The sequence below is a fragment of the Hyla sarda genome, unplaced genomic scaffold, assembly GCF_029499605.1.
Source record: "Hyla sarda isolate aHylSar1 unplaced genomic scaffold, aHylSar1.hap1 scaffold_2072, whole genome shotgun sequence".
Lineage (NCBI taxonomy): Eukaryota > Metazoa > Chordata > Amphibia > Anura > Hylidae > Hyla > Hyla sarda.
Window position 1 is genome coordinate 1 of NW_026608736.1, and position 13936 is coordinate 13936.

Here is a 13936-nt window from a genome sequence, read left to right on the forward strand (position 1 = left end):
TGGAAGTGAGTGACATCATAGCACTGTAGTTCTGAGGGTTCTAGATGGATGCAACAATCTCCTGTTGCTTCTATGAAGGCCATAATAGACGACATCACCAAACAGCTCCATAGTCACATACACAGCAAAGGAGAGATGTTGTTTACACCTAGTGATGTCAGTGGTATTGAGTGACATCACAGCACAGTGCTAAGGCTCCTGGGCCTGGACACAGCAGCGGCTGCAATATCTCAACGGAGAATACGTTTATATATATGTGTGTGTGTGCGCGTATATATATATATATATATATATATATATATTTCTCCGCCGAAATCACTTTTAAACCCATTTCCACCTTTTTTTCCCTTCTCTTCCTCTTACTTTTTTTTCACGTTTTTTTACGTTTTTCTCCTTTTCGCCTCTTTTCTGGGCGTATTATTCTTCTTTTTCTTCTTTTTTTTCGTCTAATGCATACCCCATCAGTGCAGCAATGCTTATTCAATACCGCCAGCAGATGGAGACACTGGGGGATAATTTTCTAAGGATTTATACTGATTTTTCCTGTCTGAATTTGTCGCACAGAAAGTTGCAGGCCAAATATGTGTGACATTTCTGCGACTTTAGCTTCTAGAGCATTTTTACAACATTATACATAGGTGCTGAATACATAAAAAGCGACTGTTCAGCGACAGACAAGTCGCATCGGCTGAAAGTAGGCCAGAATGTCAGTCCATGTTGGAGCAGGTTTAGATACAGTCTAAAGTATAGATCTCAAAGTCTGTGCACAGAATTTAGCAAGGGCCTCGCACCTTCTGATGCATCAGGTAGGTGCACAATAGCATAGCCTAACCCTCTGTACTTTGGTCTATATTGATGCGGGACATAGACAGCCAGCTGATGACCAATCCATTAGTGCAATGGATGGCTGGAAGCATTTGTCTTTGCCTTTGCAATACCACAGAAGCAATGCATGGTCAATGTACAGCAATGACACACCTGTGTGAACAGCCAGGAGACCCCCCCCCCATGTTATGTTACATAGTTACATAGTTAGTACGGTCGAAAAAAGACATATGTCCATCAAGTTCAACCAGGGAATTAAGGGGTAGGGGTGTGGCGCGATATTGGGGAAGGGATGAGATTTTATATTTCTTCATAAGCATTAATCTTATTTTGTCAATTAGGAACATTCAGCACCCACCCGCTATCAAGGCAGCTGCCTATCATGTCATGCCCTACCTGCACAGGTGTGCTGGCTACTCAAATGATCCAATTAAGGAGGCCATTTAGTCAGCAGCAGCAGAAGTCCTGTGCCTGGACGCTCCAACAGCGGCCAGACACAAGCAGAAGCAGAAGCAGCAGAAGCAGCAGCAGCACCACCTTTTGTTTTTTGGCTGCAGCAGCAGCAGCAAGGCCCACAGGGCTGGCTAGCTGGCTAGCCAGCAAGCAGGTAGCAATGAAAGTAGGAATCTTTCTTTTTAACCCTGTAAGGGGGTGGTGCACTGTACCCGAAGATACTGCCATATCGGGTCAATGCATAGGGCGACGGAAGCAAGCTTCGAAATCGGCCCCCGTTCTCAAAAATCCATTTAATATATGGTCCCCAGATAGGGGACGTATCAGATATTAAACTGATAAGAACAGATACTACACTTGATCTTAGCCAAAAGGCCGAGAAGCGATAACCGTGAAAGGGGCGGGCCCAACAAGGTCCCCTTCATGGGCACTATCACTGCTTGCTGTCAGGGAGGCTGCCAGACAATTTTCCATGCACACTCTGGGCTGGGGGGCAGTCAACCACCAGTACACACAGCAGAACCTAAACCCATACCATTATTGCTAAGCAGCAAGACAGGGGCCCATTGCACTCCCACGGGGCCTTTTTAAATGCAATCCATAACCCGGATTTGCCAGGAACCCTTCTTACTCCTCCTACTTGCATGTGACACTGGGCTTAGGATCTGCATAGGAAACACACACACAAGCACACACCTACCTTTGTTGCCTGCAGATGCCTCCTTGGCTGTCCCCAAACGGTATCAAACCAACACCCACGGGAAGCTGTAAGCATAGAGGACATGCCTGCACCCCATTGGACTTACCTGTGTGGGTTAAATCCGGGTTATTTGACAACCTATGGCGGTGATGGTTCTGCTCAGGCAGAGCAGTGCTGATGCTCCTCATAAAGCTGTCGCTGCTGTGAAGGTTCTAGGTGACATCACAAATCCCTATGGTTACATACACAACAAAGCTGGGTTGTTGTTGTTTACACTCTGCAAGGCCTGTGGAAGTGAGTGACATCATAGCACTGTAGTTCTGAGGGTTCTAGATGGATGCAACAATCTCCTGTTGCTTCTATGAAGGCCATAATAGACGACATCACCAAACAGCTCCATAGTCACATACACAGCAAAGGAGAGATGTTGTTTACACCTAGTGATGTCAGTGGTATTGAGTGACATCACAGCACAGTGCTAAGGCTCCTGGGCCTGGACACAGCAGCGGCTGCAATATCTCAACGGAGAATACGTTTATATATATGTGTGTGTGTGCGCGTATATATATATATATATATATATATATATATATATATATATATTTCTCCGCCGAAATCACTTTTAAACCCATTTCCACCTTTTTTTCCCTTCTCTTCCTCTTACTTTTTTTTCACGTTTTTTTACGTTTTTCTCCTTTTCGCCTCTTTTCTGGGCGTATTATTCTTCTTTTTCTTCTTTTTTTTCGTCTAATGCATACCCCATCAGTGCAGCAATGCTTATTCAATACCGCCAGCAGATGGAGACACTGGGGGATAATTTTCTAAGGATTTATACTGATTTTTCCTGTCTGAATTTGTCGCACAGAAAGTTGCAGGCCAAATATGTGTGACATTTCTGCGACTTTAGCTTCTAGAGCATTTTTACAACATTATACATAGGTGCTGAATACATAAAAAGCGACTGTTCAGCGACAGACAAGTCGCATCGGCTGAAAGTAGGCCAGAATGTCAGTCCATGTTGGAGCAGGTTTAGATACAGTCTAAAGTATAGATCTCAAAGTCTGTGCACAGAATTTAGCAAGGGCCTCGCACCTTCTGATGCATCAGGTAGGTGCACAATAGCATAGCCTAACCCTCTGTACTTTGGTCTATATTGATGCGGGACATAGACAGCCAGCTGATGACCAATCCATTAGTGCAATGGATGGCTGGAAGCATTTGTCTTTGCCTTTGCAATACCACAGAAGCAATGCATGGTCAATGTACAGCAATGACACACCTGTGTGAACAGCCAGGAGACCCCCCCCATGTTATGTTACATAGTTACATAGTTAGTACGGTCGAAAAAAGACATATGTCCATCAAGTTCAACCAGGGAATTAAGGGGTAGGGGTGTGGCGCGATATTGGGGAAGGGATGAGATTTTATATTTCTTCATAAGCATTAATCTTATTTTGTCAATTAGGAACATTCAGCACCCACCCGCTATCAAGGCAGCTGCCTATCATGTCATGCCCTACCTGCACAGGTGTGCTGGCTACTCAAATGATCCAATTAAGGAGGCCATTTAGTCAGCAGCAGCAGAAGTCCTGTGCCTGGACGCTCCAACAGCGGCCAGACACAAGCAGAAGCAGAAGCAGCAGAAGCAGCAGCAGCACCACCTTTTGTTTTTTGGCTGCAGCAGCAGCAGCAAGGCCCACAGGGCTGGCTAGCTGGCTAGCCAGCAAGCAGGTAGCAATGAAAGTAGGAATCTTTCTTTTTAACCCTGTAAGGGGGTGGTGCACTGTACCCGAAGATACTGCCATATCGGGTCAATGCATAGGGCGACGGAAGCAAGCTTCGAAATCGGCCCCCGTTCTCAAAAATCCATTTAATATATGGTCCCCAGATAGGGGACGTATCAGATATTAAACTGATAAGAACAGATACTACACTTGATCTTAGCCAAAAGGCCGAGAAGCGATAACCGTGAAAGGGGCGGGCCCAACAAGGTCCCCTTCATGGGCACTATCACTGCTTGCTGTCAGGGAGGCTGCCAGACAATTTTCCATGCACACTCTGGGCTGGGGGGCAGTCAACCACCAGTACACACAGCAGAACCTAAACCCATACCATTATTGCTAAGCAGCAAGACAGGGGCCCATTGCACTCCCACGGGGCCTTTTTAAATGCAATCCATAACCCGGATTTGCCAGGAACCCTTCTTACTCCTCCTACTTGCATGTGACACTGGGCTTAGGATCTGCATAGGAAACACACACACAAGCACACACCTACCTTTGTTGCCTGCAGATGCCTCCTTGGCTGTCCCCAAACGGTATCAAACCAACACCCACGGGAAGCTGTAAGCATAGAGGACATGCCTGCACCCCATTGGACTTACCTGTGTGGGTTAAATCCGGGTTATTTGACAACCTATGGCGGTGATGGTTCTGCTCAGGCAGAGCAGTGCTGATGCTCCTCATAAAGCTGTCGCTGCTGTGAAGGTTCTAGGTGACATCACAAATCCCTATGGTTACATACACAACAAAGCTGGGTTGTTGTTGTTTACACTCTGCAAGGCCTGTGGAAGTGAGTGACATCATAGCACTGTAGTTCTGAGGGTTCTAGATGGATGCAACAATCTCCTGTTGCTTCTATGAAGGCCATAATAGACGACATCACCAAACAGCTCCATAGTCACATACACAGCAAAGGAGAGATGTTGTTTACACCTAGTGATGTCAGTGGTATTGAGTGACATCACAGCACAGTGCTAAGGCTCCTGGGCCTGGACACAGCAGCGGCTGCAATATCTCAACGGAGAATACGTTTATATATATGTGTGTGTGTGCGCGTATATATATATATATATATATATATATATATATATATATTTCTCCGCCGAAATCACTTTTAAACCCATTTCCACCTTTTTTTCCCTTCTCTTCCTCTTACTTTTTTTTCACGTTTTTTTACGTTTTTCTCCTTTTCGCCTCTTTTCTGGGCGTATTATTCTTCTTTTTCTTCTTTTTTTTCGTCTAATGCATACCCCATCAGTGCAGCAATGCTTATTCAATACCGCCAGCAGATGGAGACACTGGGGGATAATTTTCTAAGGATTTATACTGATTTTTCCTGTCTGAATTTGTCGCACAGAAAGTTGCAGGCCAAATATGTGTGACATTTCTGCGACTTTAGCTTCTAGAGCATTTTTACAACATTATACATAGGTGCTGAATACATAAAAAGCGACTGTTCAGCGACAGACAAGTCGCATCGGCTGAAAGTAGGCCAGAATGTCAGTCCATGTTGGAGCAGGTTTAGATACAGTCTAAAGTATAGATCTCAAAGTCTGTGCACAGAATTTAGCAAGGGCCTCGCACCTTCTGATGCATCAGGTAGGTGCACAATAGCATAGCCTAACCCTCTGTACTTTGGTCTATATTGATGCGGGACATAGACAGCCAGCTGATGACCAATCCATTAGTGCAATGGATGGCTGGAAGCATTTGTCTTTGCCTTTGCAATACCACAGAAGCAATGCATGGTCAATGTACAGCAATGACACACCTGTGTGAACAGCCAGGAGACCCCCCCCATGTTATGTTACATAGTTACATAGTTAGTACGGTCGAAAAAAGACATATGTCCATCAAGTTCAACCAGGGAATTAAGGGGTAGGGGTGTGGCGCGATATTGGGGAAGGGATGAGATTTTATATTTCTTCATAAGCATTAATCTTATTTTGTCAATTAGGAACATTCAGCACCCACCCGCTATCAAGGCAGCTGCCTATCATGTCATGCCCTACCTGCACAGGTGTGCTGGCTACTCAAATGATCCAATTAAGGAGGCCATTTAGTCAGCAGCAGCAGAAGTCCTGTGCCTGGACGCTCCAACAGCGGCCAGACACAAGCAGAAGCAGAAGCAGCAGAAGCAGCAGCAGCACCACCTTTTGTTTTTTGGCTGCAGCAGCAGCAGCAAGGCCCACAGGGCTGGCTAGCTGGCTAGCCAGCAAGCAGGTAGCAATGAAAGTAGGAATCTTTCTTTTTAACCCTGTAAGGGGGTGGTGCACTGTACCCGAAGATACTGCCATATCGGGTCAATGCATAGGGCGACGGAAGCAAGCTTCGAAATCGGCCCCCGTTCTCAAAAATCCATTTAATATATGGTCCCCAGATAGGGGACGTATCAGATATTAAACTGATAAGAACAGATACTACACTTGATCTTAGCCAAAAGGCCGAGAAGCGATAACCGTGAAAGGGGCGGGCCCAACAAGGTCCCCTTCATGGGCACTATCACTGCTTGCTGTCAGGGAGGCTGCCAGACAATTTTCCATGCACACTCTGGGCTGGGGGGCAGTCAACCACCAGTACACACAGCAGAACCTAAACCCATACCATTATTGCTAAGCAGCAAGACAGGGGCCCATTGCACTCCCACGGGGCCTTTTTAAATGCAATCCATAACCCGGATTTGCCAGGAACCCTTCTTACTCCTCCTACTTGCATGTGACACTGGGCTTAGGATCTGCATAGGAAACACACACACAAGCACACACCTACCTTTGTTGCCTGCAGATGCCTCCTTGGCTGTCCCCAAACGGTATCAAACCAACACCCACGGGAAGCTGTAAGCATAGAGGACATGCCTGCACCCCATTGGACTTACCTGTGTGGGTTAAATCCGGGTTATTTGACAACCTATGGCGGTGATGGTTCTGCTCAGGCAGAGCAGTGCTGATGCTCCTCATAAAGCTGTCGCTGCTGTGAAGGTTCTAGGTGACATCACAAATCCCTATGGTTACATACACAACAAAGCTGGGTTGTTGTTGTTTACACTCTGCAAGGCCTGTGGAAGTGAGTGACATCATAGCACTGTAGTTCTGAGGGTTCTAGATGGATGCAACAATCTCCTGTTGCTTCTATGAAGGCCATAATAGACGACATCACCAAACAGCTCCATAGTCACATACACAGCAAAGGAGAGATGTTGTTTACACCTAGTGATGTCAGTGGTATTGAGTGACATCACAGCACAGTGCTAAGGCTCCTGGGCCTGGACACAGCAGCGGCTGCAATATCTCAACGGAGAATACGTTTATATATATGTGTGTGTGTGCGCGTATATATATATATATATATATATATATATATATATATATATATATATATTTCTCCGCCGAAATCACTTTTAAACCCATTTCCACCTTTTTTTCCCTTCTCTTCCTCTTACTTTTTTTTCACGTTTTTTTACGTTTTTCTCCTTTTCGCCTCTTTTCTGGGCGTATTATTCTTCTTTTTCTTCTTTTTTTTCGTCTAATGCATACCCCATCAGTGCAGCAATGCTTATTCAATACCGCCAGCAGATGGAGACACTGGGGGATAATTTTCTAAGGATTTATACTGATTTTTCCTGTCTGAATTTGTCGCACAGAAAGTTGCAGGCCAAATATGTGTGACATTTCTGCGACTTTAGCTTCTAGAGCATTTTTACAACATTATACATAGGTGCTGAATACATAAAAAGCGACTGTTCAGCGACAGACAAGTCGCATCGGCTGAAAGTAGGCCAGAATGTCAGTCCATGTTGGAGCAGGTTTAGATACAGTCTAAAGTATAGATCTCAAAGTCTGTGCACAGAATTTAGCAAGGGCCTCGCACCTTCTGATGCATCAGGTAGGTGCACAATAGCATAGCCTAACCCTCTGTACTTTGGTCTATATTGATGCGGGACATAGACAGCCAGCTGATGACCAATCCATTAGTGCAATGGATGGCTGGAAGCATTTGTCTTTGCCTTTGCAATACCACAGAAGCAATGCATGGTCAATGTACAGCAATGACACACCTGTGTGAACAGCCAGGAGACCCCCCCCATGTTATGTTACATAGTTACATAGTTAGTACGGTCGAAAAAAGACATATGTCCATCAAGTTCAACCAGGGAATTAAGGGGTAGGGGTGTGGCGCGATATTGGGGAAGGGATGAGATTTTATATTTCTTCATAAGCATTAATCTTATTTTGTCAATTAGGAACATTCAGCACCCACCCGCTATCAAGGCAGCTGCCTATCATGTCATGCCCTACCTGCACAGGTGTGCTGGCTACTCAAATGATCCAATTAAGGAGGCCATTTAGTCAGCAGCAGCAGAAGTCCTGTGCCTGGACGCTCCAACAGCGGCCAGACACAAGCAGAAGCAGAAGCAGCAGAAGCAGCAGCAGCACCACCTTTTGTTTTTTGGCTGCAGCAGCAGCAGCAAGGCCCACAGGGCTGGCTAGCTGGCTAGCCAGCAAGCAGGTAGCAATGAAAGTAGGAATCTTTCTTTTTAACCCTGTAAGGGGGTGGTGCACTGTACCCGAAGATACTGCCATATCGGGTCAATGCATAGGGCGACGGAAGCAAGCTTCGAAATCGGCCCCCGTTCTCAAAAATCCATTTAATATATGGTCCCCAGATAGGGGACGTATCAGATATTAAACTGATAAGAACAGATACTACACTTGATCTTAGCCAAAAGGCCGAGAAGCGATAACCGTGAAAGGGGCGGGCCCAACAAGGTCCCCTTCATGGGCACTATCACTGCTTGCTGTCAGGGAGGCTGCCAGACAATTTTCCATGCACACTCTGGGCTGGGGGGCAGTCAACCACCAGTACACACAGCAGAACCTAAACCCATACCATTATTGCTAAGCAGCAAGACAGGGGCCCATTGCACTCCCACGGGGCCTTTTTAAATGCAATCCATAACCCGGATTTGCCAGGAACCCTTCTTACTCCTCCTACTTGCATGTGACACTGGGCTTAGGATCTGCATAGGAAACACACACACAAGCACACACCTACCTTTGTTGCCTGCAGATGCCTCCTTGGCTGTCCCCAAACGGTATCAAACCAACACCCACGGGAAGCTGTAAGCATAGAGGACATGCCTGCACCCCATTGGACTTACCTGTGTGGGTTAAATCCGGGTTATTTGACAACCTATGGCGGTGATGGTTCTGCTCAGGCAGAGCAGTGCTGATGCTCCTCATAAAGCTGTCGCTGCTGTGAAGGTTCTAGGTGACATCACAAATCCCTATGGTTACATACACAACAAAGCTGGGTTGTTGTTGTTTACACTCTGCAAGGCCTGTGGAAGTGAGTGACATCATAGCACTGTAGTTCTGAGGGTTCTAGATGGATGCAACAATCTCCTGTTGCTTCTATGAAGGCCATAATAGACGACATCACCAAACAGCTCCATAGTCACATACACAGCAAAGGAGAGATGTTGTTTACACCTAGTGATGTCAGTGGTATTGAGTGACATCACAGCACAGTGCTAAGGCTCCTGGGCCTGGACACAGCAGCGGCTGCAATATCTCAACGGAGAATACGTTTATATATATGTGTGTGTGTGCGCGTATATATATATATATATATATATATATATTTCTCCGCCGAAATCACTTTTAAACCCATTTCCACCTTTTTTTCCCTTCTCTTCCTCTTACTTTTTTTTCACGTTTTTTTACGTTTTTCTCCTTTTCGCCTCTTTTCTGGGCGTATTATTCTTCTTTTTCTTCTTTTTTTTCGTCTAATGCATACCCCATCAGTGCAGCAATGCTTATTCAATACCGCCAGCAGATGGAGACACTGGGGGATAATTTTCTAAGGATTTATACTGATTTTTCCTGTCTGAATTTGTCGCACAGAAAGTTGCAGGCCAAATATGTGTGACATTTCTGCGACTTTAGCTTCTAGAGCATTTTTACAACATTATACATAGGTGCTGAATACATAAAAAGCGACTGTTCAGCGACAGACAAGTCGCATCGGCTGAAAGTAGGCCAGAATGTCAGTCCATGTTGGAGCAGGTTTAGATACAGTCTAAAGTATAGATCTCAAAGTCTGTGCACAGAATTTAGCAAGGGCCTCGCACCTTCTGATGCATCAGGTAGGTGCACAATAGCATAGCCTAACCCTCTGTACTTTGGTCTATATTGATGCGGGACATAGACAGCCAGCTGATGACCAATCCATTAGTGCAATGGATGGCTGGAAGCATTTGTCTTTGCCTTTGCAATACCACAGAAGCAATGCATGGTCAATGTACAGCAATGACACACCTGTGTGAACAGCCAGGAGACCCCCCCCCCATGTTATGTTACATAGTTACATAGTTAGTACGGTCGAAAAAAGACATATGTCCATCAAGTTCAACCAGGGAATTAAGGGGTAGGGGTGTGGCGCGATATTGGGGAAGGGATGAGATTTTATATTTCTTCATAAGCATTAATCTTATTTTGTCAATTAGGAACATTCAGCACCCACCCGCTATCAAGGCAGCTGCCTATCATGTCATGCCCTACCTGCACAGGTGTGCTGGCTACTCAAATGATCCAATTAAGGAGGCCATTTAGTCAGCAGCAGCAGAAGTCCTGTGCCTGGACGCTCCAACAGCGGCCAGACACAAGCAGAAGCAGAAGCAGCAGAAGCAGCAGCAGCACCACCTTTTGTTTTTTGGCTGCAGCAGCAGCAGCAAGGCCCACAGGGCTGGCTAGCTGGCTAGCCAGCAAGCAGGTAGCAATGAAAGTAGGAATCTTTCTTTTTAACCCTGTAAGGGGGTGGTGCACTGTACCCGAAGATACTGCCATATCGGGTCAATGCATAGGGCGACGGAAGCAAGCTTCGAAATCGGCCCCCGTTCTCAAAAATCCATTTAATATATGGTCCCCAGATAGGGGACGTATCAGATATTAAACTGATAAGAACAGATACTACACTTGATCTTAGCCAAAAGGCCGAGAAGCGATAACCGTGAAAGGGGCGGGCCCAACAAGGTCCCCTTCATGGGCACTATCACTGCTTGCTGTCAGGGAGGCTGCCAGACAATTTTCCATGCACACTCTGGGCTGGGGGGCAGTCAACCACCAGTACACACAGCAGAACCTAAACCCATACCATTATTGCTAAGCAGCAAGACAGGGGCCCATTGCACTCCCACGGGGCCTTTTTAAATGCAATCCATAACCCGGATTTGCCAGGAACCCTTCTTACTCCTCCTACTTGCATGTGACACTGGGCTTAGGATCTGCATAGGAAACACACACACAAGCACACACCTACCTTTGTTGCCTGCAGATGCCTCCTTGGCTGTCCCCAAACGGTATCAAACCAACACCCACGGGAAGCTGTAAGCATAGAGGACATGCCTGCACCCCATTGGACTTACCTGTGTGGGTTAAATCCGGGTTATTTGACAACCTATGGCGGTGATGGTTCTGCTCAGGCAGAGCAGTGCTGATGCTCCTCATAAAGCTGTCGCTGCTGTGAAGGTTCTAGGTGACATCACAAATCCCTATGGTTACATACACAACAAAGCTGGGTTGTTGTTGTTTACACTCTGCAAGGCCTGTGGAAGTGAGTGACATCATAGCACTGTAGTTCTGAGGGTTCTAGATGGATGCAACAATCTCCTGTTGCTTCTATGAAGGCCATAATAGACGACATCACCAAACAGCTCCATAGTCACATACACAGCAAAGGAGAGATGTTGTTTACACCTAGTGATGTCAGTGGTATTGAGTGACATCACAGCACAGTGCTAAGGCTCCTGGGCCTGGACACAGCAGCGGCTGCAATATCTCAACGGAGAATACGTTTATATATATGTGTGTGTGTGCGCGTATATATATATATATATATATATATATATATATATATATATATATATTTCTCCGCCGAAATCACTTTTAAACCCATTTCCACCTTTTTTTCCCTTCTCTTCCTCTTACTTTTTTTTCACGTTTTTTTACGTTTTTCTCCTTTTCGCCTCTTTTCTGGGCGTATTATTCTTCTTTTTCTTCTTTTTTTTCGTCTAATGCATACCCCATCAGTGCAGCAATGCTTATTCAATACCGCCAGCAGATGGAGACACTGGGGGATAATTTTCTAAGGATTTATACTGATTTTTCCTGTCTGAATTTGTCGCACAGAAAGTTGCAGGCCAAATATGTGTGACATTTCTGCGACTTTAGCTTCTAGAGCATTTTTACAACATTATACATAGGTGCTGAATACATAAAAAGCGACTGTTCAGCGACAGACAAGTCGCATCGGCTGAAAGTAGGCCAGAATGTCAGTCCATGTTGGAGCAGGTTTAGATACAGTCTAAAGTATAGATCTCAAAGTCTGTGCACAGAATTTAGCAAGGGCCTCGCACCTTCTGATGCATCAGGTAGGTGCACAATAGCATAGCCTAACCCTCTGTACTTTGGTCTATATTGATGCGGGACATAGACAGCCAGCTGATGACCAATCCATTAGTGCAATGGATGGCTGGAAGCATTTGTCTTTGCCTTTGCAATACCACAGAAGCAATGCATGGTCAATGTACAGCAATGACACACCTGTGTGAACAGCCAGGAGACCCCCCCCATGTTATGTTACATAGTTACATAGTTAGTACGGTCGAAAAAAGACATATGTCCATCAAGTTCAACCAGGGAATTAAGGGGTAGGGGTGTGGCGCGATATTGGGGAAGGGATGAGATTTTATATTTCTTCATAAGCATTAATCTTATTTTGTCAATTAGGAACATTCAGCACCCACCCGCTATCAAGGCAGCTGCCTATCATGTCATGCCCTACCTGCACAGGTGTGCTGGCTACTCAAATGATCCAATTAAGGAGGCCATTTAGTCAGCAGCAGCAGAAGTCCTGTGCCTGGACGCTCCAACAGCGGCCAGACACAAGCAGAAGCAGAAGCAGCAGAAGCAGCAGCAGCACCACCTTTTGTTTTTTGGCTGCAGCAGCAGCAGCAAGGCCCACAGGGCTGGCTAGCTGGCTAGCCAGCAAGCAGGTAGCAATGAAAGTAGGAATCTTTCTTTTTAACCCTGTAAGGGGGTGGTGCACTGTACCCGAAGATACTGCCATATCGGGTCAATGCATAGGGCGACGGAAGCAAGCTTCGAAATCGGCCCCCGTTCTCAAAAATCCATTTAATATATGGTCCCCAGATAGGGGACGTATCAGATATTAAACTGATAAGAACAGATACTACACTTGATCTTAGCCAAAAGGCCGAGAAGCGATAACCGTGAAAGGGGCGGGCCCAACAAGGTCCCCTTCATGGGCACTATCACTGCTTGCTGTCAGGGAGGCTGCCAGACAATTTTCCATGCACACTCTGGGCTGGGGGGCAGTCAACCACCAGTACACACAGCAGAACCTAAACCCATACCATTATTGCTAAGCAGCAAGACAGGGGCCCATTGCACTCCCACGGGGCCTTTTTAAATGCAATCCATAACCCGGATTTGCCAGGAACCCTTCTTACTCCTCCTACTTGCATGTGACACTGGGCTTAGGATCTGCATAGGAAACACACACACAAGCACACACCTACCTTTGTTGCCTGCAGATGCCTCCTTGGCTGTCCCCAAACGGTATCAAACCAACACCCACGGGAAGCTGTAAGCATAGAGGACATGCCTGCACCCCATTGGACTTACCTGTGTGGGTTAAATCCGGGTTATTTGACAACCTATGGCGGTGATGGTTCTGCTCAGGCAGAGCAGTGCTGATGCTCCTCATAAAGCTGTCGCTGCTGTGAAGGTTCTAGGTGACATCACAAATCCCTATGGTTACATACACAACAAAGCTGGGTTGTTGTTGTTTACACTCTGCAAGGCCTGTGGAAGTGAGTGACATCATAGCACTGTAGTTCTGAGGGTTCTAGATGGATGCAACAATCTCCTGTTGCTTCTATGAAGGCCATAATAGACGACATCACCAAACAGCTCCATAGTCACATACACAGCAAAGGAGAGATGTTGTTTACACCTAGTGATGTCAGTGGTATTGAGTGACATCACAGCACAGTGCTAAGGCTCCTGGGCCTGGACACAGCAGCGGCTGCAATATCTCAACGGAGAATACGTTTATATATATGTGTGTGTGTGCGCGTATATATATATATATATAT

The 13936-nt window shown here is 46.0% G+C and overlaps 6 non-coding genes across 6 annotated transcripts; all 6 read right to left on the minus strand.

The window, feature by feature from the left end:
• Positions 1–1474: 1474 nt before the first annotated feature.
• Positions 1475–1665, minus strand: LOC130318760 (U2 spliceosomal RNA). The gene has a single exon (XR_008865221.1). It is a non-coding gene; the product is annotated as a U2 spliceosomal RNA (small nuclear RNA).
• A 2086-nt stretch (positions 1666–3751) lies between these two features.
• LOC130318772 (U2 spliceosomal RNA) lies at positions 3752–3942 on the minus strand. The gene has a single exon (XR_008865232.1). It is a non-coding gene; the product is annotated as a U2 spliceosomal RNA (small nuclear RNA).
• Positions 3943–6024: 2082 nt separating this feature from the next.
• Positions 6025–6215, minus strand: LOC130318780 (U2 spliceosomal RNA). Its single transcript, XR_008865237.1, has one exon. It is a non-coding gene; the product is annotated as a U2 spliceosomal RNA (small nuclear RNA).
• A 2092-nt stretch (positions 6216–8307) lies between these two features.
• LOC130318781 (U2 spliceosomal RNA) lies at positions 8308–8498 on the minus strand. The gene has a single exon (XR_008865238.1). It is a non-coding gene; the product is annotated as a U2 spliceosomal RNA (small nuclear RNA).
• A 2074-nt stretch (positions 8499–10572) lies between these two features.
• On the minus strand, positions 10573–10763 carry LOC130318782 (U2 spliceosomal RNA). Its single transcript, XR_008865239.1, has one exon. It is a non-coding gene; the product is annotated as a U2 spliceosomal RNA (small nuclear RNA).
• Positions 10764–12853: 2090 nt separating this feature from the next.
• Positions 12854–13044, minus strand: LOC130318761 (U2 spliceosomal RNA). The gene has a single exon (XR_008865222.1). It is a non-coding gene; the product is annotated as a U2 spliceosomal RNA (small nuclear RNA).
• Between the last annotated feature and the right edge of the window lie 892 nt (positions 13045–13936).